At 35.5% G+C, this 26,447-nt stretch overlaps 2 long non-coding RNA genes across 2 annotated transcripts in view; both read left to right on the top strand.

Annotated features, from left to right (window-relative positions):
- LOC121376065 overlaps positions 1-3,557 on the top strand; it is a 34,810-nt gene extending 31,253 nt beyond the window's left edge. Inside the window, exon 3 of the long non-coding RNA XR_005958395.1 lies at positions 484-3,557. This is a non-coding gene — a long non-coding RNA (uncharacterized LOC121376065). The remainder of the gene's footprint in view (positions 1-483) is intronic.
- An 8,963-nt stretch (positions 3,558-12,520) lies between these two features.
- Positions 12,521-26,447, top strand: part of LOC121374226 — an 18,593-nt gene continuing 4,666 nt past the window's right edge. The window contains exon 1 of the long non-coding RNA XR_005958210.1: positions 12,521-12,610. This is a non-coding gene — a long non-coding RNA (uncharacterized LOC121374226). The remainder of the gene's footprint in view (positions 12,611-26,447) is intronic.

Below are 26,447 nucleotides of genomic sequence, written 5' to 3'. Positions count from 1 at the left end.
GGTATATTTAATGTATTTCTGGCCGTTTTAAGTAGCCCCAACTTGATTTGATTTGTCAATAACTTCATAGTAATAGTAGCATTCCCTCCAAACTCTGAATTATTATCTGAAGGCGAACAAATATGAATTTGATTTAACATGTAGTTTACTGCTCCAATTATCTGGAAAGTTCACAAGAGTAGAGCTCACAATTAATCACACCTCTTTTTCAGGACAGTGTGTTAAGTATTATTAGTTAATATCTTCTCCCCAACCCATTCCCTAATGGTTGCCATATTCTGACGCCTATGATCATGAAGATGAGTAAACTACAGCAAATGCCAAAACCATTTTATGATCTAAACAGAGAAATCTTGGGAGACCCATTAAGCATCGATATACAACCGCAGGCGTCGCTTTTTGGCGTTGTGCTACTGTTAATCAGCTGCGACAGAATGTAATTACTAAAAAGTTAGTTCTTCTTTATTGTTATTGAATCGACAGTATCAGCTGGGTGGAGCCATAATTCATCAATCTATATGAAATCGTTGTCCTGTGAGAGTCTTTGATGATCAATGATATGCTTGCTGCGAAAAACTGGATTCACTTGAGGACGCCTTGATGACATGACTTATTAGCAACACTCTCGTGGCTGCTGCTGACCGTGAGAAGTTTGTGGAATACAGCACCAGTAAACATTCTGTATCTCGCAAAGAGTTTTAAATTAGATCTGTAAATATCTCTTATAATGTTTTGAGCCATGTTTTTTAATTAGTTCTGTAAATATCTCTTGTTTTGAGCCATGTTTTTTAATTAGTTCTGTAAATATCTCTTATAATGTTTTTAGTCATGTTTTTTTTTTAATTAGTTCTGTAAATATCTCTTATAATGTTTTTAGTCATGTTTTTTTTAATTAGTTCTGTAAATATCTCTTATAATGTTTTGGGCCATGTTTTTAATTAGTTCTGTAAATATCTCTTATAATGTTTTGGGCCATGTTTTTTTTAATTAGTTCTGTAAATATCTCTTATAATGTTTCGAGCCATGTTTTTAACTTAGTTCTGTAAATATCTCTTATAATATTTTCAGCCATGTTTTTTTAATTAGTTCTGTAAATATCTCTTATAATGTTTTGGGCCATGTTTTTAATTAGTTCTGTAAATATCTCTTATAAGGATTTGAGCCATGTTTTTAAATTAGTTCTGTAAATATCTCTTATAATGTTTTGAGCCATGTTTTAAATTAGTTCTGTAAATATCTCTTATAATCTTTTGAGCCATGTTTTTAAATTAGTTCCATAAATATCTCTTATAATCTTTTGAGCCATGTTTTTCGTTTGGAATTAAATTTTTGGTGCAATACTGATTTGTGTGTACCTAAGCTCTGGACACTTACTGTTTCCACTGTTTGACCGTAACATTTTTTTTTTTTTTTTTTTTTAATGAATTCTTTTTGAGAGGAGGATATATTACGTTGATACTCGTCAGTGCGTTTTTCACACCTGTTTAAACTCGGTTTTAGTGATAATTTAAGAAGTTTGTGATGAAGCTGATTGACTCGAAAGTAGTTTTCTTTTTTCTTCTTCTTCTTCTTTTTTCTGTTGGATTTTTCTTTTTCTTTTCTCTTGCTTCTTCATGGTGGTGTTGTTGTTGTTTTGTTATGTTATGTTTTGTGTTTGTTTTGCTTTTTTGTTTTGTGCTGGGGAGTCGTTAAATACCAATTGACTACTATTCAATATTACACCATAAAGCTACGTGTGAAACTTCTGCAATTAACGGTTTATTTTTTCTCTTTTATTTTTTTCTCTCTGTTTTTAATTAATCTGGGGTTGTTGTTTTTTCAGCACTTTGGGGAAATAATTTGTAAAACTAGCGCCAGACATCAGTTCCTTCTTTCCGTTTAAGCACGCTGAAGACAGAAAGCCAATACAATTGGATCTGATCGGCGGCTATTATTTCCACATTAATTAGTAATATTGATTACACATTATTATTGTATTGTCATCCGAAAATTTTTGTAATATGTATGTTATTAATCGTTTATTTTTATCGATGATATGTCATTTTGGGTTTCAGTTTACAATGCAATTTATCAACCGGCAGTTTTATGGTGTATGTGTCCCTGTGTGTGTGTGTGTGTGTGTGTGTGTGTGCGCGCGCGTGTGTGTGTGTGTGTGTGTGTGTGTGTGTGTGTGTGTGTGTGTGTGTGTGTGTGATTGCCTTACTCATCCCTAAAATGTATTAAAAGTATGAAGACTGAGATAAACATCATTTAGATAATTAAATATTAATTACAAACTCACACAGAAATGTTTTTAGCACACCTGCACCTGAAATTATGAACAAATGCTTGATTTAATAGGGTGACAAACCTGAAATTACCATGTTACAAATCAGGGCCATGAGACTGAATCTACTGAGTAAAAATAACCCAAAACTGATTCCATTCAGCATTTTACAGCAGTCAGTCAGTCAATTGATAAAGACTTCAAGATTGAATACATGTTTTGTCAGTCTGAAATTACACTTATGGTTTATTTTGCATGATAATCCTTCTCTGTTTTGTAGATAACACGTCAACACCGCAACTCCGGTCAGCAAACACAACTTATTGTGTATAAAACAAGTTTTAAATCATGCTACATGATTCCTTCCATATAGAAAAAACAACAATCTTTCCAACAGACTATGTCATCATTTTCAGTTAACAAAGGAAGGGTCACTGCGTATGTTTATTCTCTGTCAACACCGTAACGGCCATAATTAATATATTGATCTATTAAATGGATTTTATTCACTCAGAGATCATCATAAATGAATGATTTGAAGATACCTTGGCAATTTATCATAGCTAATAAAAAATAATATGATGACAATATGTTTTTGTTACATTTTGTCGTTACAATTTTGATCAAGTGTCTAAATAATCATATGTTCTACATGGAATAGCTTTAAATTGTACTGAGGTGTCGCTGAACAAAATTTATATTCATTTGTATTCCTATTGTCTTGGCTATTTAATTGTATAATTGTATCCAACATTTATTTTTGTGGCAGCTGGATGCTTACTCAGTAAATGTTTATCACATGTAAAACATTTCAGGGGGTATTGAAAGAGAAAACAAGGTATGTTAGTACCGTAATATGCTGCCATTGTGAAGTTGGTAAAATATCTAGATAACCATATGTTAGATACCAAGTAGCTTTAAATAAATATGAAATAACTTTAAAATGTGCAGAGGTGTCGTTAAACAAACAATCATTTCGTATCCTATTGTCTTTTCCGCTTTAATTGGATGACCATGTAATTATATCCACTGTCTGGTTATTGTAAGAACTGGAACCTTTTTTGTGCTCCCTGAAAATACAGCTTAAATATTGCCGTGCTATTTCACTGTTTGGTATTCATTCAGAAAGATGAGTCAGTACATGTTTATCATCTATCATCGTAAGTATAAATGATGTGAAAACCGTAACTGTTTGTCAACACCGCCACACCTCTTTTTATAAATAATTACTATCCTAGTGAACCGCGTTATTAAAGGGACATTCCTGAATTTGCTGCAATTTTTTAAGATGTTATCGACTAATAAATTTTTTCTACGTTTAAACTTACATATTAAATATATTTTCTTCTTTAGAATATTAGTGGCTTTATATTAAATGTGTTTCTGATCGTTCTAATATCTGTACTAGGTTAATTTTCATTTTATTTCCTATAAAATATTTTTTCGTACGTACGAAATTATTTGATGACAAAATCTAGTTTGGGCTTCTTACAAACATTAAGACGACCAGAAACACATAGAATATACAGACACTGATATTCTAAACAAGAAAATATATTTAATATGTAAGTTTAATCGTAGAAATATTTTATTAGTCGGAAACATCTTACAATGCAGCAAACTCAGGAATGTCCCTTTAAGAAATGTTATATTTTAAAGAGTATACCCTATACGAAGTGCATGAATTCACAGACTTTGGACCACTGAAACTGAACAAGGACACATATTATATATGAAGTTTAAATAATTCTTGCCAAGGAGAATAATGCTTAAATAAAAAAATAAAAATAACGTTTTTACAATGTTCCTTTAATTTATTTGCGCCGATCTTTATATACATTGTATATCAGTTAGGCTATAATTACCAGACTGTGGAGAAGAAAAGAAAACCACTAAAAAAAACAATTATAGATTTTTCTTTAATTTCGAAGCATTTCCATTCACGTTTCTCTGTTGTTTTTTGGTTTGTTTATGGGGTTTTTTGTTGTTGTTTATTTATTTATTTGTTTGTTTGTTTGTTTGTTTGTTGTTTGTTGTGGAGATTGTTTGTAGGTTGGTTGTTTGTTTTTGATTTTTGGGGGGTGGTTGTTGGGGAAATTGTTTGTGTGTATTGTTGTTTTTTAAAAGTCACATAATTATATCTTCTACTTTTCAATGGAAGTTTGAGAGAGAACAATGCAGACACAAGATCTATGAACTTTGTCTTTAAATGTTTTTTCTTCTTCTTATATTCATTGATATAATGCTTTGTATTCGAGACGTTTTGTAAGCTTTATAATCCAAATGTAATAAACATGAAAGAGTAATGCACTTGATTTAATCAATATTTATTTGACAAAAATATAATATTATTGGGATTGGTCAACAGGCTTAGCCAATATTAAGACCTTTCCCTACAATTTACATGCGGATACATCTTAAAATACCACAGACGTACATAGTAGATTTGAACAAAGAAAAATAAAAAGAGAAGGGGTGGAGAAAAGGGTGTAGGTATAGTGAATAGAAAACTGCAGAACGTTTACATTGGATTGGGAAATGTCCAGCATAAAATTAGTGTGTTAACTTTAGCAAAAATGGTTTGCATTCGTTATGTATTTTAAAGTAGTTTTAATAACTTCAATAAATTCTGGATCCCATTAAGATCATTTTACAATTTAGATGTATATAGTTTGACATGAAATTGTTTCTTTGTTCACTGTACAGGGGACAGTAGAGAATGAAATGATCTGTATCTTCTATAGGATGCCCGCAAGAACCAGACGGATTCTCTGAGATATATCGAAAGAATGTATGATTATTAAGATCACTGATGTCTTAGACGAAGTTTACAGTTCTGCTCAAGTCTAGAACCCAGATAAAAATGTGAAGGAAAAGCTTTGCCCGCTTTCTTAAATTGATTTTTAACAGATGTCAGTGATACAGCTTTCCGGACTTTAACATTCAATGCATTTCACAACCTTATTCCAGAAGGAAAACAAGACCCACAGTATAATGTTGTACGACTAACTACTGTTTATTCCATAGACCACATATTCTAATATTAGAACTTGACAGCAAAAGTGATAAGTAAGTGGGTGTACTATCATTCACAAGTTTATACATCTTATACAGCTTATGGCGTCTTCGTGGAAATAAAACCAAATTTCGTCATACAATTTTTGTTGAGATGTACCTTTAACTGCACCACACATTGTCTCCGAAGAGCATCTAACTGAGCAGATTCGAGTTGTTAGGATAGTTCCAATTATCTCACACTACATCAGTATAATCACAAACTGAAAATAAAACATCTGTATATTTTTTTCCAAGGCGGATCTTGATAACCGATATTTAAAAGAACGTAAACAATTATCCTTCTATTTGATTTCTATTTCTCGTTCCAACCAGTGCACCACGATTGGCATACCAAAGGCCGTGGTATGTACTACCCTGTCTGTGGGATGGTGCATATAAAAGATCCCATGATGCTAATCGAAAAGAGTAGCCCATGAACTGGCGACAGCTGGTTTCCTTTCTCAATATCTGTGTGGTCCTTAACCATATGTCTGCCGCCATATAACCGTAAATAAAATGTGTTGAGTGCGTCGTTAAGTAAAACATTTCCTTCCCCCCCCCCTCTCTCTCTCTCTCTCTCTCTCTCTCTCTCTCTCTCTCTCTCTCTCTCTCTCTCTGTCTCTCTCGGGGTTTTTTTTCTCTCGCTCTGTGTGTCTCTCTCTCTTTCTTTCTCTCTCTCTCTCTCTCTCTCTCTCTCTCACTGACTCGGGACAGGAATTACTTTCTTTTTGATTAATTCCAAACATTAAAGGGGGGGGGGGGTAAATTTTTGAATGCGCCTATAAATAAAATGTTAAAAATTATAAATTATTAAAATGTAACTTTTAAATAAGTGGCGCAAATTTCGATGGGCTAGTCTAAATAATTATTTATAACTTATAATAAATTGAATTAAATTAAATTTAGGCCCAAGGAGGTTAGGAGGAAAGGCTGGCCTAGGCCCCACAGTCAAGGTTTCATTGGGAAGGTTATGGAGAAATGCCGGAACCTTGGTGCTACCAGGCGGGATGGGGAGGTCAGGTCCAACTCCTAACCCTAAGGCTAAGACCGCCTACGCCCTATGGCCCAAAACAGCACCTAACTTCCGATATCCCATCATCCCCAATGAATCAGAAGTACTGCCATAAATTACTACCTGTTGCTTACGTTCAGACAAATAACTAGAAAACCAAGATAAAAGTTTACCTCTGATGCCAATCGTATCCAATTTATATACTGAGCCTTTATGCCATACCCTATCAAATGCTTTACTAAGATCACAAAAGACCGCTTGAATCTCCTTCCCTTCATCCAGAGACTTGGTAATAAAATTATAAAAATCCAATAGTTGGTTTACTGTAGAATATCCAGAAAAGAAGCCCGATTGATATTTAGTTAATATACCATTATTTTTATAAAAAGAAATTAAACATTTAAATACACATTTCTCAAAAAGCTTGGAGACGTTACTAATTAAAGATATAGGTCTATAATGTGTACATTCGTCGGCATTTCCTTTCTTGATTTGTTTGTATCATTAGACGTTAAAACATCATTTATATCTTATTATGTAAGAGGTATACTACTAATTGATTTAGCATATTTGGTTGATTCTGGAATGAACAAATTCTGGGTTATATAGTGTAGAGTGTTTAATACAAATGTGATCAAAAGTGTCTGCCATTTCTTTTGTTAAGGAGATGATGTTGTTATCAACGATTACTGGCGGTTTTGTAGATCTAATGATACCTCGATTTTTAAAATGCTTATTTACAATATTCCACCATGCTTTATTACCAAAAGTCTCACGGCTATTAATCTTATCGTCTGACTTTTTAACACATTCTATTTTAGCTTTACGCATTTCAGATATTACTTCATTACGCTTCCTTCTAAACAGTTCCCAATCGATTGGTCTATTTTGTCGTTTATTTTACTGGTGAATTCTCTTCCTTTCCCTTATAAGTTGGCGGATATGACCATTCATGAATGATTTATCACACGGTCGAATAATAACAGTCTTAGTAGGAATGAATAACGATGCAGAATCTAAAAGTAATTTATTAAAATTTTGAGTGATTGTATTTACACATTTGGATTGGAAAATGTTGCCCCACTCATATTCTGCAATGTATTTTTTTCAAGTTAACAACATATGGTTGGGAGTAATCGTAGATATTTCTTTTAAATACATGTCTGTTTAAATGATTAGTTTTTGAACCAATCTGAACACTAACTGTGACATGATCACTGTAAAACGAGTTACATCTCAGTTGATGTTACAAACAGAGGACAGGACACAACAATCAAGTAATTCTAGTTGGCTTATTTATCAGTTGAGAAAGTTGGAATCGATTACATAATCGCTTAATTCGGGATGTGGCTTATCAAGAACATTGGCATTGAAGTCTCCCACCATTATTACTGTATTAATATGTTGATCCATACCACAATTGAATGATGTTCAATCAAATCCAATTAGGTTGCAGTTTTAACAGTAGCTCGATATTTACAATTATTACAATTCAATTTAATCCAAAAAGCTTCCAGTCCTGCTACACAGTATATTTAAATCTAGTCTATGTTTAGCTACAATATAGTTTTTAACATGTACAGCAACACCGACCCAATTGTTAACAATCGTATCATTCCTCTATGGTTTCTAAAAGTCACGGATTGTTATTGTTTCATTTAGAATTTCAGGTGTCAAATTAGTCTTTGAGATGGCAATCACGTCAAAGTTACTTAGTTCATTTTCAATTAAGTCTAGCTTTGTTCTTAGTCCGCAAATATTAATGTGAATAACAGAGTAGTGCACTTCTGTTTTAATGGCTACAGACGGGATAGTTCTTTTATTTATTGAGGGTCTTGTTTTGTTTTGTTGGCTTGTTTGGTGGGATTGTTTTGGTGTTATTTTTTTCTTGTAGTCTTTGGGGGTTGTTTTCTTTTGTGTTTAATTTTTTGTTTTGTTGGGGGTTTTCGTTTTTTTCGCGTTTGTTGTTGTTTTATTGTTTACGGGTTGTAGTTTTTGTGTTTAATTTTTTGTTTTGATGTTGGGTTCTTTAGTTTTTTTCTTGTTTTTCTTTTTTTTCTTTTTTGGCGGCTTTGGGTTTCTGTTTTGCTTTCCTTTCTTTTTCTTGTGGTTTGTTTTGGTTTGTTCTTAAATACCAACTGACTTTTCTTCCATATTACACCATAAAGCACTTTGGAGATTATGAATGTGTAACACTTGGCGCCAGACATCCGTTCCTTCCTTTCGTTTAAACACGCTGAAGGCAGAAAGCTATAACAATGGGATTTGATCGACCGGCTACTACAGATTACACATTTTTATAGTATTGTTATCCGAACTATTTTTTTAATATGTATGTTATTAATCGTCTATTTGTATCGATGATATGTTATTTTGGGCGTCAGTTTACAATACAGTTTATCGACCGGCAGTTTTATGGTGTGTGTGTGTGTGTGTGTGTGTGTGTGTGTGTGTGTGTGTGTGTGTGTGTGTGTGTGTGTGCTTGATTGCGTTACTCACCATTAAAATTTATTAAAAGTATGAAGACTGAGATAAACATCGTCTTTACTACATGTTTTGTCAGTCGTTTCGTTTTTTTAAATAACCACAGGAAATTCAACGCATTTGTTTGGAGGTGCATATGAAAGGTACTTTGCCCTCTACACGGTATTGTGTTGGAGACAATTGATGCTAATAATGTGCCAATCTACTCGCCAGTAAGAAATTAAAACAATTTAAAACAAAGTGTGCAATAACAGTCGTACTATACGTGGCGATTAGTAATATGTCATTACCATATTCAGTGCCGTATCTCTGCACACAATGGATTCCAAAAGATATTTCCACAGAGTCGTAAGGGTATGCAGCCTTGATTGCCAGGTGTCTACCTAGAAGTGCTGTTCTTGAGATGCAGGATCGATACACTTGGATTGAGTTACTTCCCTTTCCACATGGTGCTAAACAATTTGAATATTAAAGGGACTGTCTTGAGCTTGTTTCAATTGTTACGATGAAGTCGGCAGACTTTTTAACGACTTTATATATTAAATATATGTTTTGCATTAATATTAGCGAAAATATTAGTGGATGTATATTGAATGTGTTTCTGATCGTTCTTTAGTGTTTGCATTAGATCAAACTAAATTTTATTTCCTAATACATTGTATATATATTTTGCCTGCATATTAAAATTATTTTGAGACCAAATCCACTTTGTGCTACTTACAAATATTAAGACGATCAGAAACATATTGAATATTCTAAGCAGGAAAAGGTATTTTAATATGTAATCTTAGTCGTTAAATTGTTTTATTAGTCGCATTTCATTTCATTTCAAATTATGTTCGTGCTTATATCCAATTAAGGTTCAAGCACGCTGTTCTGGGCACACCTCAGCTATTGGGCTGTTTATCCAGGACAGTGCGTTAGTGGTTAGTTGTTAGTTGTTTGTGAGGTAGAAGAGGGTGTAGTGGTGTCACGGGGATTCTATAATACCCGTAACTGAATAAAACACGATTATCACAATATCTCTCCTAACTGTATATCTATTAGATCTGTCTGTAACAGGCTGTTAAACCCTAGTATGGCTCGTCTCTAGGTATGATCAGAGATACGATCTTATATAAGGTATATATTAATATAGCACGTTAGTTCTCTAGAAACACAACAAAAACACAATACACTTTGGAATCTGTATTAATCTACGCTGACAAATGTACAGCCGTAGTAGTTAATTAATAACAGCAATAATAACAACCCAGAACTGATCACTTAATTAGTTAATCTCTAGGTGTCTAGTTACACAATATGCGAATCACTTCACCGTTACACCACACCCACACGTGTGATAATTGAGAAACGCTTCTAGGAGAAGTTAATTAATAAAGGAATTACAACACCATTCCTAACTGGTTAATTTTTAATTAACCCTTACTACTCGTTCAGTAACGTGTAATAATTTAGGAACGCTTCCAGGGGAACTTAATTAATAAAGGAATTACAGCTCTATTCCTAACGGGTTAATTTTTAATAACCCTAACTACTCATTCAGTAACCTTGTAACACAGAATTAATACTTATCACAATAAAGACAATAACCTACAGTTTACCCAGGTCGTCTAGGATGACTGGCTAAGCTTTATATTACCAAATACTCGTATAATGTTAGAACAAAAAGTCTACGATTTACTTCGTCAGATGACCGAAGACACTGTCTAAAGAATATTGGTATAATACAGTATCAAAATATTTAAAGTCACATCAATCACATCAAGGTTATACACAGAGCAGAAATAAAAATATTTACCAAAGTCCAACGGACTAGCATTCCCTGGGAGCCGTCCTTTTCGTTCTCCTAGATATCTCTTAAATTCTAGCTATTTATTATAAATCAGAATACGCCTGGGGATACAAGGCGGTACCTCCCCCTATTATCTGATATTCCAACTCTACTAGAGTCGGTATATTTCTCTCTCATCGTCAGACTTACTGACGCCATCGTCGCCAAATCACGGTTGTAAAAACCGCACTCGCAGAGGTATTACGTAACTACTCGCCACATGTCCTCCACAGCTGGACTAAGTGCATATTGGAATGTCCGATCGCGCGAAGTATTACATAACAAGTTGCCCATCTGGGCTTAAGTGCAATGAAACTGCACACGGCCCTCTAAAACAATTAAAATCGCCACAGGCGAAACAAATTTAAGAGCATGTATCGTCACAAGTGGTCTTACCCATTGAATCGTTAACACTCGCTCTGGGTGGGAGCCGATACCGGGCTGCGAATCTGTACCTACCAGCCTTATGTCCGATGGCTTAACCACGACACCTCCAAGGCCAGTTATTAGTCGCAAACATCCTACAATGCAGCCAACTACGAATAGTCCTTTTAAAGCTATTTATATGTGATGTTCAAAGAAAGTACACATAAAAGTTATGAAACGACTGATGGACAGAATTAGCCTGTCGGGGATCACACTGGAACAAATATGTTGGTTTAGCCCGTTTTTATATGTAGTATGGTATCTCATTGAAAATCATTACAATGTGACTAATGTAAGGAATAGTTTATCAATCAAAGACTAAATGTTGTAGCCAGTTTGTATGGATTTTTTTTAGCAATTGGCTAATTTGCCCTGGCCTCTATCATGAGATGATGTTGGATTTTCTACTTGACACCTTAAAGCCGCCAAGAAGACAATGTGATTCCATTTGGGCATACAATTGTCTGAAATTACAGAGTTTTCAACTGCATAAATAATGTTAAAGCGTCATGTTTAATGCACATCACACTTTAACCGTGTCATATCAAATAAGAGAAGTTACGTCAGTAAATAATGTCGACATAATACTGCAATCGGAGACACTTGACGTCAGGATTATAATATTCACGATTGTTGTATTGTATTATATTAAATTGTACGGTACTGTACTGTGTTTTATAATTGTATTGTATTATATGATATTACATGTATTTTACATTGTATTTTATATTATATATCACCATGGTCTGTTTATTCATCAGCAATAATGATGATGATGATGGTGATTATGATGATGATGATGATAGTGATTATGATGATAGTGATTATGATGATGGTGATGATGATGATGATGGTGATTATGATGATGATGGTGATTATGATGATGGTGATGATGATGATGATGGTGATTATGATGATGATGGTGATTATGATGATGATGGTGATTATGATGATGGTGATGATGATGATGATGGTGATTATGATGATGGTGATGATGATGATGATGGTGATTATGATGATGGTGATGATGATGATGATGGTGATTATGATGATGGTGATGATGATGATAGTGATTATGATGATGGTGATGATGATGATGATGATGGTGATTATGATGATGATGGTGATTATGATGATGATGGTGATTATGATGATGATGGTGATTATGATGGTGATTATTATGGTGATTATGATGGTGATTATTATGGTGATTATGATGATGGTGATTATGATGATGATGATGATTATTATGATGGTGATGGTGAATATGATGATGATGATGATGATGATTATGGTGATTATGATGATAATGATAATGATGACTATTATCATTATTATTAAAGGTTGTTTAAGTTATTATTATTGTTATTGTTGGTGTTATTGTTGTTGTTACTAATTTTGAAATATTGTTGTTCTTGTTTCAGTGTTGCTGTTATTGTTGCATAGGCATACGGGCTTTCATTTTCGTAGCTGGGAAGGCTGACTTTTACCCATATTTAAACGAAAATGTCCGAATCTGGAAAAAAATCAGGTAATCATATTAACATTACTACCAAACAGCTATATAGGATTGCCAACGAATACCTACGCATTTTTACATGGATTACAACTAATTTTAAGGGTAGAATGATGGAAACGCATGGTAAAATGATCTTGGGTTAGCACATTTTGCCCGAATAGCTGTATAATTTTTGCCCGAATTTGAGGTTTTGCCCCAGCACTGGGGGGAAGTTGCCCCCCTCCTCTTCCCCTGTCTCATACGCTTATGTGTTGTTGTTATTTTTGTTGGTGGTGGTGGTGATGTTGTTCTTGTTGTTGTTTTTGTTTTTGTTAGTAGTAGTAGTAGTAGTAGTAGTAGTAGTAGTAGTAGTAGTATCAAAGACCCAGTAATTGGTCCAACAGTAGTGGCTACACCGGAACTCGGAACTGTTTGGTCGTCGCTCATCGTTCGAGAGCGATCTCTTGGGGCATGTTACAGCTGGCATCAGAAGCCATCGACCTCCTGTTTGTCAAGACGTTCACTTTGTCAGGCGAACGGCTAAAATCATATTGATCAACTATCAGGACACACATGGTAGGTAAGTCTGTTACATTTTTAGTAAAGTATTCGGGACTGTTGCCATTTAATCTGACTTAGAAACGATCATTTCTTCATAACTATTTTGTTGACTGATGATCCGTGTTATAATACTTGTTTTGAATTAGATACGATCAGTTTTTGTGGGGGGTTTTTAAGTGATATTCTTCTTCTTAAGTACAGTTTGACCTTAACTGACGGTCTGTGTATAGTTTCTGTAGCAAAGTAGATACGATCAGGTTTTTTTTTTTTTTGGGGGGGGGGGTTTTAAAGTGATTTTTCTTCAGAAGTATGGTGTTGTTAACTTGTCAGGACATTTTGATCTTTATTAGCGGTTTACGTATAGCTTTTGTTGCAAACTAGATATAATCAGTTTTTGTGCAGTTTTCTGAAGGTCCATGTATAGCTTTTATTACAGTTTTTTTATTATTATTATTGCCTACGAATTGAGCGTTTGGCGGTACTGATCTTATATACAGTTAATATAATATAATATAATATAATATAATATTATATGAACGACAAAACCGCGAGACGAATGGGTATTTCACAAAATAGTGGTTGATTCCATGATTCCTGCACCGTTCACAAGATACCATGGATATAAATACTACAAATTCTCACCCTCAAAGTAAATCATAAAAAAAAAACATTTAGTTTAAGCTGTAAGTTTTAAACATAACGGAAAACGGCTTTGACTACCCTAGTTCCGCACAGAAATTGTCTGACTTATTTTAGTATGTCCCCGCACGTTTCAAATGTAATGGTAGCGGCTACATTGATACTACTAATAGTTCAAAGTATATGACAATATTGTACTGGCCACAAGAAACTACATTTTATGACAACAAGTTCTTTCACATATCTCACCATTTGCTCAGGTCAGATCATAGGTTTTAACGTGCACATTCATAACAAGCTGTTGTAGCATACGCCTGTCATGGGCGCAGGTGTCGACTTTCACCTGTTCCTCCGTCTAGGACAGGAAAAGGTTGGAGGGTGAGAGGGGGACGCCCGCGTTGGAATGTGCAATGGAGCACAAGCAGCCCGACCAGGGTTGGTAGCAGACGAGGCTTCGTTTCGGTGCTATTGGATTTTCAAATGTCCTGTAGGATTAAAGCTAACTAGAAACTGTTTCTTACTTTCTTGAAGGTAATTCTGTCACATATCTCACCAATGGCAGCCGTGGTCTTATTTAAAGCGATATTTAAAGTTAGACGCACTTCGACTTTGGCCCGGTGAAATACAATTTGGTATACAACTATCTAAACGGTTTGAATCCCACCATTACAACTTTGTAATTTTAAGGAAGATTAGTTGTATTGCTATTGTCATATATATTCGTGTTTTATCCTTACGGCTTTGTGTGCATAAAAACAATGTATCAAGGTTTATAAATCTATCAAAGTTTTGTTCTAAACAAAAACACACGAGGGACTTCTTTTTCTTCTGGGTTCTATGTTACATAATTAGGGACTAAATGTGAAGAAAAATTTAGAATTAGGGGTTTGATGTCAGAAAACAAAATCAGGGGCCTAAAATGTAAAGGGTTTAATGCAAAGCAACTCAATTTGACGATAAAACCGTTTAGTGTAATCAAAATTGTATCTCTGCACAAGGCAGTCGAAAGAATGAATGAATGAATGAATGAATGTTTTAACGACACCCCAGCACGAAAAATACATCGGCTATTGGGTGTCAAACTATAGTAATGCAAATAAATAAAGTGATGATCAACATCAATATAAAAATTCAAGACCCAAACAAAAACAGTGTAAAGAACTGTGCAAAAACACAAATATCACAGAATTTTACGGATACTGAATTTTACTCAAAACTTCAATTTTGTGCTGTATTGGCCATTCTTAAAGAGAATGTTACACCCTTGCACCACGGTGAGGATACAGCACGTGCAGGGGCAGTCGAAAGAGTATTTTGTTAAAATCGTGATTGTTATCAAGAATCTATATGATGTACCTGTATAGAACTGTCACTTAAAATTAGGGTTTAATGCTAAGCATAATAAAAATTAGGGCCAAGTATTAATCAAAATTAAAATTAGTGTATCTGGTTCTAAGCAAAATTAAAATTAGGGTATGGTGCTAAACAAAATTAAAATTAGGGTCTGGTCCTAAACAAAATTAAAATTTGGGCCTAGTATTAAACAAAATTAAAATTAGTGTCTCTAATAATAAACAAAATTAAAATTAGTGTCTCTAATAATAAACAAAATTAAAATTAGTGTCTCTAATAATAAACAAAATTAAATTAGTGTCTCTAATAATAAACAAAATTAAAATTAAGAAGGAAGGAAATATTTTATTTAACGACGCACTCAACACATTTTATTGACTGTTATATGGCTTCAGACATATTGCTAAGGACCACACAGATATTGAGAGAGGAAACCCGCTGTCGCCACTTCAAGGGCTACTCTTTTCGATTAGTAGCAAGGAATCTTCTATATGCACCATCCCACAGACATGATAGTACATACCACGGTCTTTGTTACACCAGTCGTAGGGCACTGGTTGAAACGAGAAATAGCCCAATGGGTCAATCGACGGAGATCGATCCTAGACCGACCGCGCATCAAGCGAACGCTTTACCACAGAGCTATATCCCGCCCACAAATTAAAATTAGGGTCTAATGCCTTAGCATAATTAAAATTAGGGCCTAGTATTAAACAAAATTAACATTAGTGTCTCTAGTCCTAAACAAAATTAAAATTGGGGTTTAATGGTAAACATAGTTAAAATTAGGACCTAATACTAAACAAAATTAAAATTAGGGTCTAATGCAAGCACAGTTAAAATTAGTGTCTCTAGAGGCCTCAGACCACAATTAATTTCGCTATATGTTTCTATATAGCCTTAGTGGCTATAACATTTTTATTAATATCAGCAGGCCCTAGTGAAACAAAATTAAATGTACAGGGCCTGCATGGGGGACACATACCCTGAAAAGGACAAAATTAGTTGTCCAGCTCTTTCTCCCAGCATATTGGTTTAAACAGACACACCCTCTAAACCAGGCCGGAGTACACCCATTTTACACAAAAAGCACTACTTTTGCATGGGCCGGAATTACCACAAACAAGTCTTCAATGTCAACAAGTTACACATGTTTACAAACTACATGCTATCCCCTGTCACTTCAGTCAAACAGTTGCCACTTCATAGCTGTCTGCCATGAAATAATCACAGTCAAACAGCAGACTACTTGCGTGGTGAAACTTCCGGATTTTGGACAACCAAATGGGAAGATAACTGTAATCTGAGGCCTAGTGCTAAACAAAATTAAAATCAGGGTCTAATGCTAGCAAATTTTAAATTAGTGTCTCTAGTGCTAAACAAAATTAAAATCAGGGTCTAATGCTAGCAAATTTAAAATTAGTGTCTCTAGTGCTAAACAAAATTAAAATGAGGGTCTAATGCTAGTATAGTTAAAATTAGTGTCTCTAGTGCTAAACAAAATTAAAATCAGGTTCTGGTGCTAAACAAAATTAAAATTGGGCCTAGAGCTAAGCAACACTATAATTGAACAGAACCTGGTGTTAAGCGAAATTAAAATGACTGAGCCTAACACTAAGCAGCACTGGACTGCAGCTGGTTTCCTGTGCTTATTCAGACGTTTACTGTGCCTGACATTTTAGATAGGTTGATGAAACACCTGGGAGAACCATTTCTTAGTGAATGTCACTGCTGCTAAAAGGTAGAAAGAAATGATGTCCCCAGATGTTTAATTAGCCACTATAAATGCTGCATTCGGTAGTAACAAGATGCCAAGTAGATGAATAAAAATAACCATGAAACTTGAGCTTAATTTGGTTTGCGAGAAGTGGGGAAAAGCATTTGTCTAGTAATCGCTGCATGTCGTTTATGACATTTTATTTGTATTTCAATCCTAATCATTTTTATTTCACTCTAAATCAATCATTAAGTAAAAGACATGTGTCATTGATAACATATTATTTTTATCCAATCTAAATTATTTATCATGTAGACAACATGTATCATTTATGAAATATCATTTTTTATTTCACAGTAAATCATTCATGTTGCAAGCAAAATATGTTATAACATTTAATTTTTATTCCACTATGAATCATTCATCTTGTAAACCTCGTGTCATTTATTACATATAATTTTTATTCCACTCCAAATCATTTATCTTGTAGACTTCATGTGTCATTTATGAAGTATCTCACAGTAAATCATTCATCTTGTAAATGACATGTGTCATTTATAACAAATCATTTTTATTTCACAGTAAATCATTCAACTTGTAAATGGCATGTGTCATTTATGACATATCATTTTTATTCCACTCTAAATCATTCATCTTGTAAACACAATGTGTCATTTATGAAATATCATTTTTATTCCACTCTAAATCATTCATCTTGTTATAACATTCTATATTTATTCCACTATAATTCCATTTTATAATTACTGTTTTGTAATAGGCATCTGGATAGTTTAAAAGGTTATCACGTGATCTAAAAAACTAACGTTCATTCTTCCATGAACGTGACAACTGCACGTTTTTGGTAAACAAATAAAAACAGAATGTTATTACCGGAACTACTTTTTATCAATTACGTCAACAACGGAATCCCCGACGATTCCATCGTTTCTATTTTTATCCCAATATCGTCTGTACTGTGAGTGACAGTGACAAACTGACAGACAATGTCGGATGACAGACACGAAAGTTTTGGTCGAGAGTTATTGTTATCACCAAATGGAAATTGATGATGATCTGGATAGCATTTTGACACGTATTGTTGATGAAATGGAGATGTTGGCTGATGGAAATCCTCCGATCGTCAACAAGAGAAAAGTGAAATTAGAAACGAAAGTCAGTCTTCACATTCACTTTTTACTAATTCAACTTTTGACAACTACAAGTTTAATATAGTAATTGATAAATCTTTTAAATAATTTGACGCTCTCCCTCGTGTTAATTAGTTCAAAATTCGTACTCTAACCGCTTTACAACAAATCTTCCATTTAAGTATATACATCGTTCAATTCTTAATTAATTATCGTTTGATGTTCAGTTATTTTAAATTTTATAACTTTTTATCCACATTTGATTCAGAAAATTAAAATTTATAAAACCTTATGTAAATCATTATAATGAACGGAGATTTGACGGGGAAAAAACAAATGTAACTTTTTAAGGGAATTCCATTGTTTGTGTATTGATACAGATGTAAATCATTGTGGAATTGAGTTCGATTGGGTTTTTAAATATAGTTTTGTATAATGGCAATATTAATGCATTTGGAATTCATGCGATGATAAACACCAAAACCGTTTTACACACTTATGCATGAACGGTTTCGCGCTAACGCGCCATGCCATTGTGTAAAACAGTTTTAGTGTTTATCATCACATGAACGTCAAAAATATAACGTTCAGTTCTTAAATGAATCATTCCGCTTGTAAACCTCATGTGTTTTTTGTTACATATCATTTTTATTCGACTTTAAATCATTCATCTACTAAAAGGCATGTGCTATGTTTCGTTTAACTTTTATTCCACTCATTCATTCATCTAATAAACGTTATATGTCAGTTATAACATATCATTTTTATTCCAATCTAAATCAGTCGTCGAGTAAACGTCATGTGTCATGATCAGTTATGACATATCATTTTTATTCCATTCGAAAACATTTGTATGTTAGCTATAATATATCACTTTTATTCCGTTGTAAACGTCATATGTGTTATGTCATATCATTTTTTATTCCATTGTCATCTGGCAGGTAAAAAAAGAAACCTTATCAAAACCTTGGCACATTTACGGGTATTTTTGCTGTCTGACATAACGGTTATTGTGATTGTCAATATCGAGTATATTCCTGCCGAATAGCAGCAAGATTTCTTTTATATGTACGTTTCCACTGACTGGGTACAGCCTACACAGAGATTATTATACAAGCATGTGTGTCGTACTGATTTTACAAAATAAGTGTCAAGATTTTCGTATTGCCCGAGCAAGAGCGATGGTAATGCATGAATCCTGATTGTCAGCACCTCGTCATAAACCACACACAAGGAAAACGGCCTTTATGGAGTGCTAGATGGGTGGGTGACGAGGGTCCAGTGTCATTAAAATCAGCTCTACTGGACACTATTGTAACTACCAGCGCATCTGGGGCGAGACGTAGCCCTGTGGTAAAGCGTTCGCTTCATGCGCGGTCGGTTTGGGATCGATCCCCGTCGGTGGGCCCATTGGGCTATTTCTTGCTGCAGCCAGTGCACCACGACTGATACATCATAGGCCGTGGTATGTGCTATCCTGTCTATTGGATGGTGCATATAAAAGATCCCTTGCTGCCAATCGAAAAGAGTAGCCCATGAAGTGGCGACAGCGGGTTTTCTCCTTCAATATCTGTATGGTCCTTAACTATATGTTTGACGCCATATAACCGTAAATAAAATGTGTTGAGTGCGTCGTTAAATAAAACATTTCCTTCCTTCCTTTACCAGCGCATCTTTGGCGAGCACACTGTCACTGAGCTACTTTCCGTCCCAGAAAGAGGGAAACTCATTTTCAGAGCGTTGATTGTTCTTCAAAGTAGCATATTATCATTTACGTTAATATTTAGTTTATCGGTTTCGAGTTTCTCCCTACTTAATTAGATCTATTTTAGAAATCCCATTATAGACCTTTTTTTGAAACAGAAAACTAAGAAATGTAATATGACACTACTGTAAACTGTTTAAGGGGCTTGATAACGCTAAGACCAACCTCTTAAAGATTACATACGTTGACCAGCATTCATGGATTTTCTTTTTGTATGTTTGTTTGATTTAGTTTGATAATAAATATACTCTTCCAAAAAAGAAACTTGACATTGATTTTCAAAGTTTAATAATAATTAACAAAAAGCCTGGTAGACATGACATGATACAAGCAACCTAAGATCAAGACGCCATGGGAAGTGGATTACTCTGTACATGTCTGAAACAGTATCTCTGGGAATCCACCTGAAACATGTACACAGGCAAATATGTGACATAGGGGTAGGCAAAATGTCAGTATTGGTTATGACCACCACGGGCCCTGACGACAGCTGGACAACTGCGACGTGTGTAAGCAATTAAACGTTGCACAACACTTTGTGGAATGTTCTGCCACCAATTCTGCAGTGCCGTAAAGAAGTTGCGGAAGTGTATGGGGTGGTGGATTCCTCCGGCGCACACGCTGATCCAGTGCATCCCATAGATGTTCTATTGGGTTTAAATCCGGCGAACGGGAAAGCCAAGGTAATGTCTAGAATTTGTGACGCTGCCGAAACCTCTGACTAACACGTGGAACATGTGGTCTGGCATTGTCATGCTAAAACATTCCACCGTTGATATTCATGTGCGGAATGACATGATGCTGCAGGATATCGTCTCGATATCTGATGCCCGTCAGTGCACCTGTCACATGCATAAGAGCCGTCCTACCACCATGATGGATTCCTGCCCACACCATGGCACTGCCACCACCAAAACTGTCGACTTGTTGCACGCAGTTTGGAGCATAGCGTTCCCCTCGACGTCTATAGACACGTGTAAGTCCATCAGCACGTGACATGAGAAAACGAGAATCATCTGAGAACACAACAGTCCTCCACCTGGCACATGTCCATCTCACCCTCTGCTGGCACCACTGTAAACGCTCTGCTAAGTGACGTGGGGTCAAAACGGGTCTTCTAGGGGAAATGTCTGCCTCCCTAAGCCGATTACTAACTGTCTGGTCAGAAATTCTGCGTAGTCCAGGGATTTGTGTCGCTGTGGTTCTTGCTGTTGTGTTTCGATTTCGAAGATGACACACCCGGATGTATCGATCTTGAACGGCGGTGGTTACTCTGGGACGACCTGACCTTGGCCTGTCATTAACACTTTCAGTAATGCCACAGCTTGTTGAGTTGCCCTGCTTGTAATCTCCCAATGGCATTATTGCGTTGAGACCGGCCTCGGTGGCGTCTTGGTTAGGCTATCGGTCTACAGGCTGGTAGGTAATGAGTTCGGATCCCAGTCGAGGCATGGGATTTTTGATCCAGATACCGACTCCAAACCCTGCGTGAGTGCTCCGCAAGGCTCAATAGGTAGGTGTAAACCACTTGCACCGACCAGTGATCCATAACTGGTTCAACAAAGGCCATGATTTATGCCTGTGGGAAGCGCAAATAAAAGATCCCTTGCTGCTAATCGGAAAGAGTAGCCCATGTAGTGGCGATAGCGGGTTTCCTCTCAAAATTTGTGTGGTCCTTAACCATATGTCTGACGCCATATAACCGTAAATAAAATGTGTTCAGTGCGTCGTTAACTAAAACATTTCCTTTCTTTATTGCGTTGAGCTTACGTCAATCTTGGCATTATTGTGTTATTATTGTCGTTGTGCTATCTGTTTGAATCACTGCTGATGTGGCCTTTTATGGCCCACCAATGAAGGGTTTGGCATGCAAAGATACAGAACTTCTCTGGGGATTGCGCTTTTGCGTTTCAGTACAAACGTTGACTATGGCTACGTTTATGCGAATCGAACGTGTTTTATAGTGTTTTTGCATCGCCATTCGCTCACTTTCTTGATTGTCTTTACGATGTTTTTGATTCAGTAAAAATAATCCGATGGTATTATATTACCGACACCACTAGAGCACATTGATTAATTTATCATCGGCTACTGGATGTTAAACATTTGGTATAGTCTTAGAGAGGAAACCCGCTACATTTTTTTCATTAATAGCAAGGGATCTTTTATATGCACCATCCCAGGGCAGCACATACCATGACCTTTGATATACAAGTCGTGGTGCACTGGCTGGAACGAGAAATAGCCCAATTGTTCTGACATATGGCATATGATGCGAAGACCCGTCGTTTCCACGTAATACTGTCTTTAGATTTTAACAGTCTCTTAAGACTGGTGGTGTACGTTGTAATGGGTAGGACCTTCAGTTGACATGGTTGCCAGTCCAGGACATAAGTTAACAGATTAGCGTTAAAGAAGAAACATGTTCCAGCGACATAATACTACTCCTAGCCAGAGGGTTTGGGTTTTGTTTTTTGTTGTTGTTTTGGGGGGGAGTGGGGGGGGGGGGTCTTTCTTGTTTTCTCACATATTTGTGTAGTCTTCGTGATTTTGTATCATTCTTCTTGTTTTGTCAGTTGTCAGGCAATTCTTTTTTTCTTCTTTTATTTTGAATTTTTTTTTTTGTATGAATTTCTATTTGTCGATGCATAGGCCTATATATAGATAATAATGTGTCTAAGTCACGTGGATAAACCACATTATTATAAATATGGTAAATTATGAAATAAAAATCAGGGTTTTTGCTTTAAGAGGTCTATAAAAAAAAACGTTTGTTTTGCTCATCGACACCACTAGATCTCATTGATTTCCGCTACGTTTTCCATTAGTAGCGAGGAATCTTTTATATGCACCCTCCCTCAGACAGGATAGCACATGATACCACGGCCTTTGATATGCCAGTCGTGCTGCAGTGGCTAGAACGAGAAATAGCCCATTGGGCCCAAAGACAGGGATCGACCCTAAACCGACCGCGCATCAAGCGAGCTCTTTACCACTGTGCTACGTCTCGCCCTATTAGGTCTGGACCCATATTCACAAAACATCGTAATCCTAGTTTTACACGTAAACGTAAATCTACGACTGAAGATCTATTCACGAAACATCGTAAACGTAAGTTACGTGTCAAGTTGGATGTAAATATAAGAGTGTCCTCCGGTTACAACTAACGCTGCACGTAAGGCGTGTACATATAATAAATCAAGCACGATCGCCGTTATTTACTATTATTTGCGGGAAATGGCAGCATTTCCAATAATTGAAGCCGTTCGCGATGGCTAACGCTAACGGATTTAACTTTCTTTTTTTTCTTCTTTTTTTGTGATCGAACGGATGTTTTCGACTCGGCCACATTTCTCTTAAGTTATCTTTTCCTTTTTAAGAATGTCCTAAATGCCATGGTTCGCCGTTCACGATATTATTGTTACCAGACGACAAAAGAAATTGCTTTTTGCGCAGTTGTTATTTACCCGGTAGCCATCGTTTCTAATATTTTGTTGTTGTTTTTTTATTTCTACGGTGAGAGAGTTAAATCGTAGATTTACGTCCACCTAAGTTACGTTTACGACTGTCTTTGAGAATAAAGTGCTTCTTGCACGTAAACGTAAATCTACGACAGACGTAAGTGCTAGTCATAGACGTAACTTTACATCTTTTCGTGAAAATGGGTTCTGTAATACATTGATCTTTTATAACAGCAATACAACCGAAATGTTCTTTTGAGACTGTTTGTACTTAAAATCAGTTCATAATTCGTAATATGGGACCCAAAAACATCAAATTTACCAAACTCTAGGTATAGTGTTTTGGCGGCCATGTTGGATTTAACCTTTGTATGGTCACATTTGATGTAGCGTCCTAGTTTGTAATCGGCAGTGATGTCATAATATACCCAGAGACCAAGGTGTGGGCGAGCGGTCTAGGATGAAGTTAAGGGGAAATGTTACTATTCGGTAAAAGTCATTACACCTTCTTGAAATTTGCACATGTTATAAAGATATCCTTATATTATTGAAATGTCAAAAAAAACATCATAGGTCACCGGACACAATTTTTATCAACGGGCCATAAAGTGAATGGGTGTATGAATCACTATGACGGGGGTTTTTTTCAGTGTCTAATCATGTTTTATGCAACAAAGAGAAAAATAGTTATATTGGTCAAAATGAAACCCAGCAGACACACAAGTACATATCTCGATATTAAAACTAAATTTTAAATACACTGTAACTAAAGAAAAGGGTGACCCTTTTAAACACTTACTATTTACTTAACAGTTGAACGCGGGTATCTAAAAGTCATTACATATTTTTCATTTTTGCACAGATTATTAAATCAATATGAAATATTAAAAATATACTGTTATCGATAAAAATGTTCTACAGTCAGAGCTTGAAATACTCCATACATATATATTTTTTTTTTTTAACATCCACCATAAATCGTTTGAGCACTTTTGTTTTAAAAACAGTTTGATTGGAGTTCTCAACGATGTTCTTAAAAACACAAACAGTACAAATAACATTGTTTTCCATCACAAATTCCATCGTGGGTGTGGGTGGGGATGGTTTCGAGGGTGCAGGATGGGGGGTAATTATTCTCACACATTTGTTTTTATATCAAATGACCTACCTGTCACACATAACGAACTAGTCAAACACGTTACACTAACTACATGTTATATATGATATTTTATTGAATACAAAGCTAAAATGACCGTCCCGTGATTGCCACGCGGTGACGTTACGCATAATGTTCGTACCTCATGCAGTAACCCCAAAAAACGTCAAAATGACGGCATCTGTTTATAACGTTCAAACCTGTAGGGCCTACATTATATATTAAACTATAAACAATAAACACAAACTTCAACTGTACTGTATATTTTATGTATTATAAATACTAATATAATTATTCTCAATTTATTACACGTACACATATGCATCGCAAATACTTGTCTTAGCGAGCAACGTGACAGATATCAACACACTGCAATATATCTTAGTGTTCATCTTCACTTATGGAAAACTAGCCATTTTCATATTTGATTTCGCTGTGAATGTACATAATAGACTGTGCCTAAAACAAGTGTCTTAATGTCCACGTGATAATTTATAGCGGTACTTTATGTCTCCCACCTTTGCAAAACACAGTCCCTTCAGTACCACACTCCCAGCCCTATATGTGGCATTCCACGCGGCAGTTGCAATGCGTACAAAAGTTGTTTTAGTGCAACATTTTAATATGTAGCATTCTTCTGGTTCAGTTCCAGACATAACAGCGATTATTGATCCGCGCTTGATATGATCTGTTTTATTGTTATCTTAACTTCCTTCAATTAAACAATGAGTCTCATTCTGAGCTTTCACTATTTTTATGTGTCAGTTGTCTTCAGGTTTTTCAAATTTTTTATGGAACCTTTAATACAACTGTCGCATTCGTAACATGTCAAACGTCTGATACTTAGCTGCTTTGAATTCGCAGTTGCTCTAAATTGATGGATCTTCCGATTTTCATGAATAGCCTTGTAACTCTGAACTTTTTCTCGGGATACTTTCAACATATCTGAATATACGACGTCTGAAGTTATATTGATTTTTCTTTCTGGAGATTGTCACAGGCAAACTGGTACAAGTCATATGCACCGTGAATATTAGCTTTCCCAAAAGTTACCGCGGTATCTGCATGATTCTTTATTATCCCTCCCGCCGCATCTTGTGGTCCTTTGGCATGACTGCTTTCAAAGAAAGTTTTGTAAATAGCTGTGTACTTTAAATCGTTGACAGAATCGGTCAGATCGCCCAGGCAATGTCGGCTTTTATACTGGCACAGACATCTGTCACAAAACCTGTGCATTACAATTCAAAGCTGATTGACTTAAGCTATTCTGTGATCTTGGTCCGAGCTGGGAGTAGTTGAAAATGAATTCCTTGACCCTAAAACCCAGTCATTAGCGACAGTTTTGTCATAGGTAATTGCAAGTATCAGATATATTATCAGTTCTGTATTGTGGCAGCCATCGTGGACGCCATATTTCAAAATGCTTAAAGGTGTCAACTTTGTACTCCTCGGGTCCTCAGTCAGCACCTTCTACAGATGCAAAAACTACACAAAACATTGCTGGTATTGAACTGCAAGGTTCGGTGCCTTCAGCTAATTATTTTCTTTTTCTTTGGGCGGCCATTTTGGTGGCCATCTTGAAATCAAATGATGGTTCTATGTCCCAGTTAGCAAAAGGTTATTATAAATGAAATATATTACCATTAAAGTCCAGTCAAGTGAGAAATAGCAAATGTATATGTTTTGGCAGCCAATGCGCTAAAGTTTTAATTTGACCTTGACCGTGGAACGACCTTGATCTTTAACATATTCTTTGTGATCTTAGAGTTCAGCTGTGCCTAGGTTAGTGCTTTAAATGTGCTTTTATTCACATTGTCTAAATTTGACATTTTCTGCTCTGTTGTATAAACTTGATGTGATTGATGTGACTTTAAATATTTTAATACTGTATTATACCAATATTCTTTAGACAGTGTATCGGGTAATCTGACGAAGTAAATTGTAGGCTTCACTGTTCTAATATTTTTATACGAGTATTTGGTAATATAAAGCTTAGCCGGTCATCCTAGAGGACCTAGGTAAACTGTAGGTTATTGTCTTTATTGTGATAGGTACCAGTATTAATTCTGC

Source organism: Gigantopelta aegis, chromosome 6, assembly GCF_016097555.1.
Source record: "Gigantopelta aegis isolate Gae_Host chromosome 6, Gae_host_genome, whole genome shotgun sequence".
Classification (NCBI taxonomy): Eukaryota; Metazoa; Mollusca; class Gastropoda; order Neomphalida; family Peltospiridae; genus Gigantopelta; species Gigantopelta aegis.
Note: the sequence above shows the minus strand (reverse complement) of the source record. Positions and strands in the feature narration are given on the sequence as shown.